The sequence below is a fragment of the Schistocerca cancellata genome, chromosome 1, assembly GCF_023864275.1.
Source record: "Schistocerca cancellata isolate TAMUIC-IGC-003103 chromosome 1, iqSchCanc2.1, whole genome shotgun sequence".
In the NCBI taxonomy this organism is placed as follows: domain Eukaryota; kingdom Metazoa; phylum Arthropoda; class Insecta; order Orthoptera; family Acrididae; genus Schistocerca; species Schistocerca cancellata.
In genome coordinates, this window is record NC_064626.1 from 420,726,335 (window position 1) to 420,744,818 (window position 18,484).

Genomic DNA, 18,484 nt, shown 5'->3' on the forward strand with positions numbered 1-18,484 from the left:
TGTGTAGTAACTGACATAGACTTGGGTACGGTTGTGGAGAAGACTAGTAACACCAGCAAAGATACCCTTACAGCATTCTTTGCATCTGACATTGACTCAGCTCTGTGATGTCTTGGCAGATCTCTATTGTAGGAACTGCTTGTTGTGTTAGGAATCTTCTTGTTAGTAATAAATTACTTCAAGGAGAAGTAGTTTATATCAATTGACAGTAAGTTGGTTTGAACTGTATGTGTAAACTAGCAACTAGCAGAATTGATTGTGTAGTGATTTTGAAGTACATCAAGAGAAAATGAAGCAATTGGACAAGACATGGCTGTAGTTGATGTAAACAATCAACGACAAATTGACGCACAATATGCTGTGTGCAACACAGAGAAGGGCTTTGCACCAGTTATATCCATGTTCCATTCATTCAATGAGGACTCAGATGAGTAAGAGTTGTATCTTCAAGAACTGCAGCAATACTTCAAAACTTTTAAGGTAGGGAGTGTACAGGATGATTATAATTAAAGCTCGAGTTTCAAAGTGCTGTAAAAAAGAAAGAATGATGTCAAATATGAAAGGGATATTATCAAATAAGTGGGAAACATTGTGGAAACAGAAAAGATTAACGCACAATGTGCATGACCACACAAGTTTGGCATCCAACAGCTGTGGCACTGTTAGAAAAAGCCATAAACCATGGCAAGGTCATACCACATTGGATTGGAAAAATCTGTTTATAATTGTTCTGAGGCCAAAAACCATATAACAGCAACAATTACTTTTGTTTCAATTGTCACGAGGAAAAAAGTTTTTTATTGTCCTGTGCCCAAAACTGCATAAAAAACAACAATGAAATCAGTATTTAATTGCTGTGAGACTGGCTCATGACATGTTCGATATGCAGTCCACCATTTTTTTGCCACAATTTGAAACTGAGAAACAGCATATTCCACAACAGATCGGAGTGTCTCAGGGGTCATGTTCAGAATGCGTTGTGCAATGCATGCCTTCAATTCAGTTACATTTATAAATGGAACACTAAACACAGCATCTTTCTGATAACCCCACAGCCAGAAGTCACATGGATTAAGATCGGTATTGGCAGGCAGAAAGGATATGATAGCTGAGATTTCTAGCATTTCAAAAATCCCTTTGCAGCAGCTGCTTCACTAGATACTAAATGTGCAGAGGAATGCCATCTCGCATAAAAATGATCCTACCTACACATCCATGCTGTTAATGGGTTGGAATGACGTCTGTTTGCAAAAGGCTCTCATAGCATTTACCACTGATGATACAGGTAACAGGACACATATCAAAAAAAAACTTGATCCTATGATAAATGCTGCTATCAACCTGCATCAAATAGTTATCTTTGCAGAATGAAGTGGTATCGATTGGTGTGGGAGCATATTTTTTGTTGCCCATATTCTGCAAGTCTGTGGATATGGAAACGGGCACACTGTCTGTCCAAAGAATCTTCCATGGCCATTTATTGTCTGCTTCCATACAAGCAAGAAATTCTGGAGCAAATGTTTGTCTTACTGGCAGGCCGGCGTGAAGCAACTCCTGAATATGGGTAATACAGGCTCTGGCAGTTGGCACTGAACATAAAGAAATGTAACATATTGCGCATACATAGGAAAAGAAATCCATTACCATGTAGCTACGCTATTGATGACAAACTGCTGGAAACAGTATCTGACATAAAATATATAGGAGTCACTATCCACAGTGATCTTAAGTGAAATGACCACATCAAACATGTAGTGGGAAAAGCAGATACCAGACTCAGATTTGTAGGAAAAAATATAACTCATCCATGAAGGAAGTGGCTTATAAGGCACTTGTTTGACTGATTCTTGACTATTGTTCATCTATCTCGGGTCCCTACCACGTAGGACTGATAGAATAGATAGAGAAGATCCAATGAAGAGTGGTGCATTTTGTCATGGGATTGTTTATTCGCCACAAGAGCCATACAGAGATCTTCAAGAAACTCCATTGGCAGACGTTACAAGAGAGATGTTGTGCATCACATAAAGATTTACTATTGAAATTTCAAGAGAGCGCTTTCCACGAAGAGTCGAAAAACATGTAATGCCACTCCCCCCTCCTCAAATACATTTCACATAAAGACCACGAGGAGAAAATTTGAGAAATTAGAGCCAGTACAGAGCCTTGCCACATGCCATCATTCTTCCCACATGCTATTTGCGAGTGGAACAGGATTGGAGGGCTCAGTTAGTGGTACATAAAGTTTCCTTTGACACACACTGTTAGGCAGCTTGCAGAGTATGGTATAGATGTAGGTATAGATTTTGTATGGGTAGCAATGCAGGATGTTCCGTAGAATTTTATGCACTGTGCTCACAGACGTGTCCAAAGATTGAGCAATTCCCTGTGTGATACATGTTTGCGTACCAACGGGAGCTGAGCAGTTTATAAGTGGTGAGCTGAGCAGTTTATAAGTGGTTGGAAGGAAAACATTAATTACACACACATTAACCAGAAAAGCTTCTGGTACAAGATATTACACATAGTAAAAAAGTCAGAGCATCCATAATTACACCCAAGCAATGCAAAAGATGCTTTAACAAGTGAGGCAAAGTTCTTAAAAATCTCTTACCTTCACTAGAATCATGTCTGCACAAAAGAAAAATTCAAAATCTATATTTGCAGTGAAAAACATTTTAGCAGCAGATGATGACGAGGTGTCGCCCGAGATTTTGTCATCAGGTGTGCCAGCATTCAGTCTGAAGTTATATGTTCCACTACAGTGAGTTGGGCTTTTCTGGTATCTGCAAACTTCATTTGAACCTTGTAGCTATTAGTCTTAGATAATTCAATTGATGCCTTATTGTGACACAGTAATATGACAGGCTCCTTCTTGGGGTGTGGAGATATTTCACTGTTTGTTCTCTGAAGCCATAGAGCCCCTTAACATGCTGAGGTCTTGGCCATGCATTCAGCCTCAGTTGTGGATCAAGCTACTGTTGGCTGTTCCTTACTATGTCAGAATATCACTATTCTTTGGTGTGGCACAAGTTGGTGTTTCGGTTGATGTATCATGTAGTTGTATTGAATTCTTTTTCCACCTAGTCTAAAGTATTTTATTACACTCTGCTTTAGAAGACAGTAGTGTCATATTCTTGGTACCTTTTAGGTATGTAAAGGTTCTTTAGGATTCCTGCCATTCAGGCAGTGTGGTATCCCTGGATTATTAAAAAACTGACGGACAATTCCTATAGAGTAAGCCAGGTCTCGCCTTGTTCCTAACTTGAGTCTACATCAAACTTTCTAATGCTTCAAAATTGGGTTTACTCTGCATAGTTTCTTTCTCCTGTTCTGTTTTTGGACTCATATCATGAGTGAGCACTTAGTTATTGATCAGTGGCACAGATATTGGGCTTACATCATCCATATTGAATCTGTTGAGGATTGGCTTCACATACTGTATCCAGTCTACCCACAAACAACTTTCTTTGCAGTTCCTTGTAATGTTTATACCTAAGTAGTTAGTGGTCTCATTAATCATCTTGAATTTTTCTTTCATGTTGTTCCTGAAGACATCTTTCACTTGTGTATTGTTACTGAGAATTAGTATGGTAACTATAAAGATGTCTAAACCTTGATTTTAACAATAGACACATAGATAAGCTGTTGATCTTTTGAAGTTTAGATTCAACAGTGTACTCTCTAATTGCAGATTCCAGCAATGACCACCTTGCTTCAATCCATATACTGTCTTTTTTTAGTCTTTTAATACCAATATCTTTCACCGTCTTCATAACTGAATTATTTTTGATAGCCATAGTAAATGAATAGCTTAATGAGACTTGGCATTAAATCCTGAGCTTTCCGGAGTTGCAGCACATTATGTCAAACCACCTGGTACCTGGGGCTACCAGTATATGTTACACTCAGTGAATTGTTCTTTTCTGGACTTTTGAAAATGACTGCAATGTACGTCAGTTATTGTTGGATTTATTACATACTCAGTATGTGTTTGCACTCTGGTCAGACAGCATCTGTGTATAGATTTTATGCCTGTGAGTATGTATATGTGCTTTTATCTGACAAGGGGCCCTATTTAAGTGAGCATGTGTACGAGATTTTATCTGACAATTGGACCTTATGGACTGGCCCTATTAGATTTTCTTTATGTGTATTTGTGGAATTCAAAAGTCTGTGCACAGACATCAGTTTCCTAATTCGTTGTTTTTGATGTCATGGTCTTCAGTCTGAATTTTGGTTTGATGCAACTCTCCACACTACTCTATCCTGTTCAAGCCTCTTCATCCCCAAATAACTATGTAATCTACATCTTTATGAATCTGCTTACTGTATTCATCTCCTGTTCTTCTTCAATGATTTTTACCTGCTCCACTTCCCTCCAACACTAAACTGGTGATCCCTTGGTGTCACAGGATGTGTCCTATCAACTGATCACTTCCTTCGGTCAAGTTCTGCCACAGATTTCTTGTCTCCCTGATTCAGTTCAGTACTTCCTCATTGGTTATGTGATCAATCCATCTAATCTTCAACATTCTTCTGTAGCACCACATTCTCAAGCTCCTATTCTCTCTTTGTGTAAACTATTTATTGTCCACGTTTCACTTCCATATATGGTTACATTCCAGACACATGCTTTCAGAAAAAACTTCCTTACACTTAAATCTATATTCAATGTTAATAAATTTCTCATCTTCAGGAATGCTTTTCTTGCCATTGCCAGCCTACATTTTCTACCCTCTCTACTTCACCCATCATCATTTATTTTGCTGCCCAAATAGCAAAACTCACCTACTACTTTAAGTATATCATTTCCCAATCCCATAGCATCATTGATTTAATTTGACCTTATTCCATTATTCTCAGTTTGCTTTTGTTGATGTTCATCTTATATTCTCCTTTCAAGACACTGCCCATTCCATTCAATTGCTCATGTAAGTCCTTTGCCGTCTATGACAGAATTACAATGTCATCAGCAAACCTAAAAGTTTGTGTTCTTTCTCCCTATTCCAAATTTTTCTTTGGTTTCCTTTACTGCTTGTTCAATGTACGTGTTGAATAACATCAGGTGTAGGCTATAACCCTGTTTCACTCCCATCTCAACTACTACTTCCCTGCTACAATCCTGTCTCACTCCCTTCTCAACCACTACTTCCCTTTCATGCCCCTTGACACTTATAACTGTTATCAGGTTTCTACATAAGTTGTAGATAGCCTTTTGATCCCTATTTTTTACCCCTGCTACCTTCAGAATTTCAACGAGAATATTCCTGTCAACATTGTGAAAAGCTTTCTCTAAGTCTACAAATGTTATAAATGTAGGTTTGCCTTTCCTTAACTTACCTTCTAAGATAAGCTGCTCATCAGTTTTCCCTCATGTGTTCCTACATTTCTCTGGAACCCAAACTGAACTTCCCCAAGGCCAACCTCTACCAGTTTTTCCATTCTTCTGTACAAAATTTATATTATTATTTTGCAACCATGACTTATAAACTATTAGATCAGTTATTTTCACACTTAACAGTAACTAGTTCCTTTGGAATTGCAATTACTATTTCTTCTTGAAATCTGAAGGTATTTTGCCTATCTCATACATCTTGCTCGCCAAATGGAAGAGTTTTGTCATGGCTAGCTCTCCAAAGGCCATCAGTAGCTCTAACGGAATGTTGTCTACTCCCGGGGCCTTTGCCAAATTCTCCATGCAGTATCCTATCTCCCTTATCATCTTCCTCTACAGCCTCTTCCACTTCCATAATATTTCCCTCAAGCGGATCTCCCTTATATAGACCCTCTTTATACTCTTTCCACCTTTCTGCTTTCCCTACTTTGCTTAGGATTGGTTTTCCATCTGAGCTCTTGATATTCGTACAGCTGCTGCTCTTTTTCCCAGAGGCCCCTTTAATTTTCCTGTAGGCAGTATCTATCTCCCCTAGTGAAATATGCTTCTGGATCCTTACATTTGTCATCTAGCCATTCCTGCTTAACTATTTTGCTCTTCCTGTCACTCATTTTTTTAAAACATTTGTATTCCCTTTTGCCTGCTTCCTTTGGTGTATTTTAAATTTTCTCCTTTCATCAATTAAATTCAATATCTCTTGTGTTATCCAAGGATTTCTACTAGGCATTGTATTTTTACCTATTTGAGTCTCTGCTGCCTTCGCTATTTCATCTCTTAAAGCCAACCATTCATCTTCTACTGTATTCCTTTTTCACTGTTCAACAGTTTCCTAACACTCCCTCTGAAACTATCAACAACTTATGGTTCATTCAACTTATCCATATCCCATCTCCTTAATTTCCTACCTTTTCCCACTTTTTTTCAGTTTTAATCTACAGTTCATATCCAATAAATTGTTGCCAGAATCCACATCTGCCCCTGGAAATGTCATACAGTTTACAATCTGGTTCCTAAATCTCTGTCTAACTATTATATAATCAATCTGAAACCTTCTGGTGTCTCCAGGTCTTTTCCACATGTACAACCTTCTTTTATGATTCTTTAACCAAGAGTTAGCAATGATTAAATTATGTTCCATGCGAAATTCCGGCTTCCTCTTTCATTTCTTTCCCCCAGTCCACATTCACCTATAATTTTTCCTTCTCTTCCTTTTCCTGCTATCAACTTCTGGTCCCCTACCACAGTTAAATTTTTGCCTCCTTTATTATTATCTGAATAATTTCTTTTATCTTATCATTCGTTTCTTCACTCTCCTTACCATCTGTGAAGTTAGTTGGCATGTAAACTTTTACTACTGTGGTATGCGTGGGCTTCATGTCTATCTTGGCTATGATAATGTGTTCACTACGCTGTTCGTAGTAGCTTACCCACATTCCATTTCCTTATTCATTATTAAACACAATCCTGCATTATCCCTAATTTAACTTTGTATTTATTTACTCTGTGTTCACCTGACCCATTCCTCCTGCCACTAAACTTCACTAATTTCCACTATATGTAACTTCAATCTATTTCCCTTTTTAAATTTTCTAACCTACTGCCCGATTAAGAGATCCAGCATTCCACATTCAGATTCATAAAATGCCAATTTTGTTTCTACTGATCACCACATCCTCCAGAGTAATCCCCGCCCAGAGATCCAAATGGGGGATTATTTTACCTCTGGAATATTTTACCTTCATCATTTAACCATACGGTAGAGCTGCATGTCCTGAGGAAAAATTGTGGCTGGAGTTTCCCCTTGCTTTCAGCCATTCACAGTACCAGCACAGCAAGGCTGTTTTGGTTGATGTCATCAGTCAATCATCCAGACTACTTCCCATGCAGCTACTGACAAGGCTGCTGCCCCTGTTCATGAATCACACATTTGTTTGGCCTCTCAAGAGATACCCTTCCATTGTGGTTGTACCTATTGTACGGCTATCTGTATCGCTGTTGCGTGTGAGACATAATTTTAAAAAAGAAAAAGTCCAACAAGTTTCCTCTAAAAACAGATGATTTCCAAGGTACAAAGCAATTCACCAAGTTGAAGCAACCCCTGTGGCTGACTCTCTCTCCCTCTCTCTTTTTTAATTATATATTTTCTGTCAGGTGGAAATAACAATAAACGGAATCATAATTTTCTAATGAAAATAAAATCATTTTATTTTAAATTATGGGTCCCATGAAACAAATAAACATTTGATGCTGACATGTGAAATGACTTATATACATCAGTAACAATCCAGAATGAATTTTCACTCTACACTGGAGTGTTCACGGAAATGAAACTTCCTCGCAGATTAAAACTAGATTAATCAGTCACTCAGTTTCATCAAGAATACTGGTCCATTTTGAATGCTCATTTCTCCACAGAATGAAGAAAGACAAAAATTAGTGGGCATTAGCAGTAAAGGGAGGAGATATGGAATACCTAGGAAAAAATGCATTTACAGTTGTCCAGCAGGTTTGCTGTAGATAGCCTTCTGAGTTTTTACATATTCCCCCCCCCCCCCCCCCCCCCCCCACACACACACACATTTGTAGTTGGTTGTTAACTATAAATAAGTGTCTGCATGTAGATATTTTGCAGAAGAAATTAAGATGGACTGCACTTTAAACTATAAAGTTTGTAGTTTCATGACATTGCACACATGCAGATCTACTATCTAAATTAAGACACTGTTATTTAATGTGGTGTTTTATCTTATCAGATGACATAATGTGTATGTCATTTTTAACTTCTCCCACTTGGCAAAGAAAACAAATATTAAAATACCTAAATCTGTAGTGTACATGTATGCACTTGTTAGTTCAGTGACTGGTAACCTTAACAAGCTTCAAAGCAGAAATATGTATGCTGCATAAATATCTTTTAAATTCACTGTATTGAGCTCTATTTGCTATTAGTGCAAATAGTGCTAGGGAGATGTAATTTTGATCTAGTAAACATGGAATAATTGAAACATGTTTAGTAGCGTATTTCACAGAATTTCATTTTGTGTTTTTGCTCAGTGCCAGAGGTATAACAGTGGACCTTGCACTCGGCTATTGTCTGTTCATAAGTGCTGTTGCAAGTAGGCAGAGCCATGGCTGCTATACAGCAGCTGCGTTGGCCATTCTCTCTCTGAAGACAACTCAACTGAGTATGACACCTAGTGGCTGCACTAGGTATCTGTGGTATGACAGCGTGAGCCGCAACCCCAGAAAGCTCAAGATTTAATACCTAGTCTCAATAAGTTACACTTTATGACTGGTTAAAGTGTTTTATCATAGTTTAGGCTTTTCTTCTGAGCAAAACCTTTTATTAATAGCTATGATTTATAATGTATAATGTAGCCTTTCAAATCTTTCTTAGTTTTGAAGACCCATTTCTCTTTCTTGGTTTCTTGTCTGACAATAAACTGGCAGATTCTCTTTGTGAAATTGTAAATCTTCTTGTGTTGACTTCAGCCAGTTTTCACCATTCCACTACATCATTGCTTCCTTAAGTGACACGCCTGGAGTGAGTTGACTGTTTAGACTGATAAGTAATGATGTTATGACTCTTCTTTGACTTTGGAATTCTTGGTGACTTTTGTATTGGCTGACATTGCTGTGGTTACTCATTATCATTATTTGTATTGTCTGTACTTGATTCCTCAGTGCAGCCTTGAACTCATGGAATCTAACTGTGACTGTGACAGTCCTAGCCTTGTGAACAATTAATTTCTTCTAGTGCAACCATCATTATTTCATTCTGTTTCTGTTCTGTGAATGGGATAAAAAATTAACTTGATTCCTATGAGTCAGTATCATCTATGTATTGTTTAGAAGAAGCTTAGTCAAAATAATGAATCTCACTTTTATGATTCTCTGGTGATTTGGTTCTAAAAGCCTAAATGCCTTTCATTCTTCACAATACACTCAGCATATTTTTGTCCCATTTTCATCTGCTGCCTTCTAGAATGTAAGCATAGGCCTTGTTTCAAATTATTTTGAGATGTCAAAGATCTTCTTCTGACTACGTATAACAGATAGTGCTTCTGTTCAGAATTTATTTGACAAATTTTCTTTAAACAGCAGGCATTTCATTATTTCTACTATGAATGTTTTAATGTTCAGATATTCCATTTTATTCTGGCCTGTATGACACTGTATCTGTCATCAGACACCTTCTTGTTTGAAACAGTGTATTATATTATAGTTCACATATTCTGTACCATTATCTATGTTTAGAGCTGATATACTTTTTCAAGATTTGCTTTCAACTAGGTGTTTGAAGTCATGAATTATCTGCTGTGCTTGATTTTCATTTCTGAGAGTATATACAAATACTTTTTCAGGAATAGTGAGTAGGAAATATTTGAACCTTCCAATTGACCTAATTTGCATTGGCCCATACAAATTCAAGTGCACTGGCTTCATTATTTCCATGGTTCTAGAATTATATCGGAAAAAAGGAAGTATCACTTTCCCTGTAAGCAAACTACACATGGAATATTAACTGCTCTCTCAGACTGAATGCCATTAAGAAGACCTTTATGTAATGCATCAATTGCTTCAGAAATCAGATGGCCTAGTCTTTTATGCCACAAGTTTGCATTGTTTGACTGCAATACCAATCCTGCTTCGAAATTCCAATCATATAGTTGGTCTAGTCACTGTATTCCATTTGTTATGATACATTATGAACTACATTTTTAGATGTGTCATAAATATGACGCCTTATCACTCACATAAAATCGAATAGCCTTTTTCTACTATTTTGCTAACAGATATTCAGATATTAGATTTGTGCTCAGTGGAGGTACATACAAAATATCCCTTACTTTAATCTGACCTTTATTTCTGCCCATGAGAACATTTATAAATCATGACTCTATTCCTTTTGCAAGTAATTATTTGCTACTATAACTTGTGAGTATATCATCATTATAACTCTATTTTCATCACATGAATACTTAGTCATGTGCAGTAAAGCATCTCACTCTGATTACCATTCCATTCTTGTATTTTTACCTGCAGGTGCTTTTGAAAAGAATACATGATGGTCTGCTATGTGGGCTGAAGATTTTTCATCAGTTTTGTTCGTGCTGTACTTACAATTACAGAACCTGGAGCCTTTTTCTAATGTAATGGCATCTTAATTTTTCTTGTTTACTCACAGAGTATTGTTGCTAGTCAAGGGTAATGCAAGCATCGTTGTTATTTGTTGCAGTAAATTATTTTGTATGAAGTCTCCTGTGATTAGCAAGCTTCAATTTTCAAATCTTATAATTGTAAGTTTATATTTATCCAGTACCACTGCAAGTAAAATACAACTAATCCATTCTTCTTTAACTTATAATTTCAATCCATTTAATTTTTTGGGTGTAGAAATTATCTTTGACACATATCCTTCACTGATGGATTATTTTCAAGTCTGGTTGTCAACACTGTCATCTTCGGGAGAGGCCAGAGTCTTTGTAGAATTGCTTTAGCTTGTCTCACACTTTTTTAGCTATAAAGATATCTTTCAGATGAATACATACCAATGAATGAATGGAGAGTTTAATTTTTGCCCCGTGCTGTACACGCTTTAGTTACACCTGTTATTTTACCACCACTGACACAACCCCACAATTGTTCATGTTCTTGGTAAGTTCACATAGTGAACAGTCACAAATTACAGGTTTCTCTCCTCATCAGTTTTTCAGTTGGAGGCATTGTGTCAGTGATTAAGTCCTTCTAAATTGCTGCTTGTTGCCAAAAATGTTCACTAGCCAGTTAACTTGTATTTACAGAATAGTGTATTGATGTACACTGCCTGGGCCGATAACTGTTAGCACAGTAATTTACAGTCAGTATTTGTTTGTAACAAAGACATTTATTGCATTCACATTAATTGTACCAACTTCTTGTATAAGATATTACATGGAGTAAAATCGTCTCAGTGCCCATAGTTGCACCATAGCAACACAAAAGATGCTTAACAAGTGAGCCATGGATTCTGTATTCTTGAAGTTCCACTAGAAAACTCTGATATGTTGCCACTATTGACAAAGTGTGGGCTGAACATTAAAGAAAAAGAAAAAAAAAGAGTGGTAACAGTTTGTTTAAAATTCAACCTGGTTAAACATGACTAGAGTGGAGTACTGACCTTCAAGGCCTAAGTCATTATTGTAAAATTCAGTGTGAAAATTCCCAGTGCACAGTCCTACACAAGATGCTGTGTTAAAGTAGCTCCTGACAAAAAGTGCTAAAGACACATCTGTTCATATCAAGAAGAATATGTATCAGCAATGCTACAGTTTACATGTGCCAGCTTGATATCACAGGTCTAGCATGAATCCATCAAATCAGAAATTGTCAGATTGCAAGAACAAACCATAATAATGCCTAATCTACCAAGTTCTTGGTCTTCTCTTCTTATCATGCTACTAACATTCTCCCTCAGAATCTTGTAGAACCTCAGGCGTTTTTGAGAAGGTTAATTGTTATAATCATTTAAATCCAAATGTGGCCCAGATTTCTAAACAACTAAACAATCACGGAAGAAAGACATAGCATTTGTGTGGTCCACAGAATGTGACAAAGTATTCAGAAGCTCACAACAAAAGCTCCATTCAGCTTCTTATCTCATCATAGTTTTCGCACAAAAACCCTTGTCCTGCAAACAGATGCATCCAGTTACGAAATAGGTGTTGGTCTGTTAGTGTGGGTCTATCACATAAAGACCAAAATGGTGCCAAGCATTCAATTACATGTACTTAAAAGATATTAAATTTGACATAGGTCAGCTGTTCACACATCAAAAAGGCATTATACATGCAGTATGCGATTCCATACTTATTTATCCAAGGTGAAGTTTATTCTGGTGACTGACCATAAACCAGGTCTGTTGATATTTTTAAAAATATCAGGAATTCGATACATCAATATGTAAAAAAATATCACTGTTGGCTCACGATATATCAAAAAAAAGTATCAATACATCGACAACCAGCCTACAAAAATATCAGCTACACATTGTAAATATACTACAATTTTTAGAGCTGTATATTACATACCAGATTTGTCTGGAACACTTCATGTCGTCTTCCCAAATAATTATTATTATTGTTTTCCCCCTGCCAATGCCAGTAGTCTAGCAGTCATACTGTCAAAATTATGTGGTGAAGGTAACGTTGCAGTTTCTGTTGGTAACGAAGAGCACCAATTGCATCAGCATTTCCCCTCACTTGTCTCTGCCCACCACGAAGATCAGTTGTCATTTAGATTTTTGTTCATCACTTTCAGCAACTGTTTTAGAATCATGACGATGTGAAGAAATGGCACACTAGTTGCATTAAAAATTGTTATTACATTCACGTCGTCACTCTTCAGTGCAATTGGACTTCTTCTTTTGTGCCACCTACAACTGTGTCACACAGTCAAAGAGGAAGACTGGACACGGTGCAAGCTCAAAAAGTAGTAAGACTCGTCCACACAGTGAAAGCAGAATCATGTTCTACTACAATTTCAAAACAACAGCTTCAAATATTTACCAAAAATCGTGAAAAAATATCATGTAAAATAACAATATTGTCATTTGATATGACCATTTTGATATCGATATATTGGGGGAAAAATATCGATATATCAATCTATCAACATTTTATCAACAGAACTACCACAAACCTCTATTCTTCCACTCTGGCTACAGGTCTTCCTTATCACATAATCAGTGCCTACAAAGGTGGACTTTCTTTCTCAGTTCTTACTCATGCACAACTTAGTGTAAGTGCACATTTTGTCAACACTGAAGCATTGTGTTGCCTCCCACAAGTCCCTGACCCCAAGTTTCACAAACAAGAGGTTGTGTGTTTCCAGTTAAATGAAGAAACATGTCAAGCACTTCAAGAGTTATGAACATCATGACTGTCAGTAGCTTCACATCCTCAAAAGACTGGATGATATGAAAGGTTCTTCAGTAGGTGTAAAACATCTGACTACAGCACTTACTGGATGTTATGGAAGGTCCTTCATTAGGTGCAAAGCATCAGACTAAAGCACTTGTCTTCTAGTATTGATTCACTGTGCAAAACTTACCTTTACTGAAGTAAAGGTTGCCTGTCACATAATGGATACTTCTCCTATTCACAGAGAATGACATATTTTTGGTGATTCTTTCATACTCTGGATGAAGCACTTACACTGTGGGTTAGTATTTATATCCTGTGATGCCAATACTGATTTGCACTTGAAAGCAGAGAATTACGTGTTGCTTTATCGTGTTATAATTTTTACTTATTATATTTTTATCGTCCCCAAGTTTACTAATATTAATTTCTATTTGTTTGCAGATTTGATATTCTACAGTGTGAGAAGGAAAATTAAAAGGGCGTTAAGAACAGGGATGATGACTGTGATGATGTATGAATCTATCTGTCATCAATAGCATTCATTAAATTGCCACTAAGTGGCACAGAACTTCTATATCTGGTTCAAAACCATTACTGTAGATAAAATTCTTCCCTCGTACAAAATATTCTCAGACTCTTCCAAAAACAGTCTCTTTATATTTAGAATATAGACATAGAATATAAACATCCTCTGACTTTGCAGCATGCAATGAAAAATATGCCACTTGATAAAAATAATCTTTTTAATCCCAATAAATTGGTGCATGACTTTCCATTAAAATATAACTCTTGCTAAACTTAAATATTTATTTTCTTCAAAGTTCAGCTGACAAATTCTCAACAACATCACCTTAATTGCTGAACAGTAGTTGAATCTGCAGCAGAAACAGCAACAGCAGCTGCGGCAAAAGAAGTCAATAATACAACAACAAGCATCAATCCTGTAGGACCAAAACAAACAATGGTTACAGCTACCACAGTAGCAACAGCAGTCATCAACATCAGTATTGCCTCAGTCAGTGCCCTTTGCTGCTTTCAGTGAAGGAGAAGCAACCTGTGATGTCTATTTATTGCATATCTTAATATATTGCAAGGCAAATTCCATTTCAGTCCCAGCCCAACAGTGTGGTGTTTTGCTGTCCTATAATAGTCCCTTATACAAACTGGTGCAAAAGTTGCACTCTATAGGTTTCTGTTGTCTGTAGTTTCCTGACAAAACACTACAGTTTATAAACTTGCACTACAACTGCAAGAGAGAAATTTAGCCAATGCACCAAACAGATGAATCAATCCCATTCAGCATGTGTCACAGGACAACAGCATTTATCCTGCTGTTGCAATTTCTTATGCTTATCTTGCAAGGTATCATACCCACCATCACTAATTCACAACTTCATTGTAGGTTATCACTTGAGAGATACATCAAAACAAGGGCATTAAGCTATCCATACCAGTCACATGATGAGGTCCTACAAATAGCTCAAGTATCTGCAATGGTCGCTTCTGCTTGGCTTCAAGGATAACATTGATGTTTCTACAGCATCTGCTAACAAATGTTGTCAGTTAGCCTAAGTGCAACTGTCATCATCCTGAAGATCATCTTTAAGCCTGCCAAAATGGTGTAAATTAGCCAGTAAATTGCTTGTCGTTGTGTTAGTACAGAGTTACAGATTTGAAACATGTAGTTGACTGTTGGGTGACAGTGTGTGTGACATTTCCAAACCTCCATTGCATCTCTTTGCTGCCTCAGCCCCATAATGTTAAGTAGCAGAAATTATGTCCTGAGTGTTATTCAAAACATCAGTGCTATTGATGTCCTTATTACAGCATGAAGTGTGATGCATACTGCAAGCTCAGCTACCTAACCAGCGTTTGCTCAGACAAGTGGATGCCCACACTGTCATGACATAATGCACTGCTCTATGCCATTACATTATCACCCTTCATAGAACTTAAACCAAGCTGCTGATCTACTATTTGTGGCGTCTCTGGCACAGAGCACCATATTTGTGACTCTGACCTCTTTGAACTGCTTTTGTTCTATGCCTCTCGGCGTGCAACTTGTTACTGCCATGTTTGTTCTTCTTGCCTCGGTGTCTAATAAATGCATTTGTGATATTTAAAGTGTGTTATTACTGACCAGCCTTACGTGGTAACCACAGTGGTGACCCCGAAGTCATCGTTGTGTGATCGCAAGTGATTTTGTGCTTCTCTTCATCATTAATGGACCTCGTGTGCCAGTCCACATTGTTATTGGAACAAGGGATCTACCAGTGTCCTTTGGTGCTAGTGCCATACATCCTATTAACTGTGATTGTGACCATGAGTGCTCAAGTGTACTTAATATGCCTTTGGTTAAAAGTGAACAATTATCTACGCCCAACCATGCCAATGGCCACTTAACCTTAACCAGCTCAACATGGTCATCGTCAAGTGCGACAGCTCAACACTGGCCACAACATGGCCAGTGCACGCCACCTAATGACACAGTGGATGATCACCCAGTTCCTTAACTGTGGTTTATCCCTCAGCTACGCAGTCTCCTTCAGTTTGGTTTGATGTGCCGACAAAGTTCCAGAACTGTGATTTGAACATTTCTATGCATGGGGTTGCACATGCTTATATGGCTAGTGCTGCAGCACCCCTCCCCACATGTCGTCTCGGCGATGCCGGTTGCCTCGACCATGCTGCTTTCCGCGACTGTCACTCCGTGGTTACACCACGACCACCTTCCGCCCACTTTTGTAACAACACAGGCCATTACAAATGCACCGCATTCATTGCTGGCCTGCAGTTTGGACACAACGTGCCGACTTTTGTACCCGCACACTCCACACTGTATGCTACGTGCAGCCGCCCCCCACACAGACCTTAGGCGCTGCACCATCCACCGCTACTGCACTTCCAGTGTCGGGGGCGTACTGCTCTGCTCGTATGGATCTCCGTCTGCTGCCAGTGCTGCCTCAACATGTGTTACCCGGCAAGTTTCCTAAGCTGCCTGCTTTGCAGAAAGATAAACCAAAGACTTGATTCGTATTAGTGGATCACCTACTGGATATCCATGGTGTTCGGATGACAACACATGTTTTGTCTGCCTGGTGAGTCACCTCCACACTCATTCAGACTTCATTAGTGATCTGCTTCTCTCATCACCCGCTTTGCACAAGTATTTGACGGTGAAAGCACTGCTCATCAAGCACCTTTCTCACCCCCCGGCAGAGACTATCCACCACATTATTCATGATAAGCATCTTGATGACTGCACGTCTTTGCAGCTTTGGTGGCACCTCCATGCATTAATTGATGATCAAGCATTACCTGACACCAAGCTTTGGACATTGTGGATGGTCAAAATGCCTTCAGATCTACAATTTCATCTGCTGTCTCCGGTTGCCGACTCTCTCAAGGTTCGTTTACACGTAACTGATCGAGCTTATGCTATCATTTGTCACCAACACCACCTGTCATGGAAAACTTCTCCATCACTGTCAGTTGGCATGCCTGCACCTTCAGTTCCGTGCCCTGCCAGCAGAAGCCAGTGCGCTTGCCTCGGCACCTCAGCTGCCAGTCAGGAGCTGCCGCCACCTGCAGCCTCCTGACAGCTGCTGTCCTCGCCTGAGCAGCAGCCCAAGCGGTTACCAGCCCCAACACAGCCAGCTATGGCCCCCTCCCTCTCCACACCGCCTCGCCTCCCAGCCTATCCGCTGCACTGATACCGTGCTACTTAAGGGGATGCCACATGCAACTGCTGTGTGCCTTTCGCCTACCCAAATGATTCCATGGGCACGTTCAGGCACCACATCCCCCCACATTCCTTCACGGTGCCTACCGTCCGATGCCGCACCACTCGCTTCAGTGGCCTCTACGCCACTGACTTGTCATCGGGCAATCACTTTCTTGTTGATACCTTCATCGATGTCAGTGCTATCCCAGCCAAACACGCCGGCAACATACTTTCACCTGCTAACCTCGCTTTGATCATCGCCAATCATTCTCCTGTTGTGGTCCTTGGCTCCATCAAGCTGTCGCCTCACCTATCATCAGTCCACACCTTCCCTTGAACTTTCCACATTGTTGACATGGATCAGGTTGGACTTTCTACACCATTATGAACTTTCACCAGACCTGCAGGCCGCAGCGCTCCGCCACCCATCTGGTTCTACTGTTCCATGCTCAAAATAGTTCAGCATGACTTCGCTCTCTGCCTCCTTGGCTACGCTTTCCACATGTACATCTCTGCTCTCAATCGTATTACTACACGGCTCTCTGATTTGTCGCACATGCACGCACAAATTGATGAACTCCCCACCCAGAATGATGTGTTACGCACTTGTATTGCCTCTGCCTCCACTGAATTGTCACATGCACGGCATACAATACGTCGCCTATGTGCGGAACCCCAATGACACGAACCAACACATGCATCTACTGCATCTCCTCACCAATTTGCTCCTGTGTTGAGCATTCCACCACCTGCTGCCATTTTCGCGTCACTGTGGATGAATCTCCAGGTCGCTCCTGCTCACACTGCTCCAGATTCCTCACACCACGTGTCTGCTGCACCATGCCTTCCATTGTCGACTACAGCCAATGCCCCGCATATGCTGCCTCAATCCAGCAAGGTCAGTGAACTGACATTACCTCCAGACCCCCTCTTGATCTCACTTGCCGGCCTCCCTTCACGAGTATCGGCCATCAGTAATGGCACATGTCATAGGATTCGCACCACAGATGGCCCACCTATACATTATAAGGCCAGGCACCTTAACGCTTCCAAACTTCTGCGAGCAAAAGAAACCGTTCAGGATATATTGGCTTCGGGCGTGCTCTACCCCTCTGATAGCAACTGGTCTTCATCTATTAACCTTGTTCCTAATAAGGATGGCTCCCTAGGCATGTGTGGGGACTACAGGTCTCTTAATGCTCACACAATTATTGATAACTACCCCACTCCTCATATTCAGGATTTCACACAATTACTTCATGGTTGTAGGTTTTTCTCTGTGTTAGATTGTTCCAAGGCATACCATCAAATCCCTATGCATCCATCGGATATTCTGACGATGGCTATCATCACACCCTTCAGCCTAATTGAATAGTTTTACGTGCCTTATTGATTGAAAAATGCTGCACAGACTTCATTGATTCCATTTTGCTACCTCTGCCATTTGCTTATGCGTAC

General features: G+C 39.3%; 1 protein-coding gene across 1 annotated transcript in view; it reads left to right on the top strand.

The window, feature by feature from the left end:
- The window catches only part of LOC126175988 (mutS protein homolog 4-like), a 256,389-nt gene that overhangs the window by 69,454 nt on the left and 168,451 nt on the right, over positions 1–18,484 (top strand). The gene's annotated exons all lie outside the window — the stretch shown is intronic.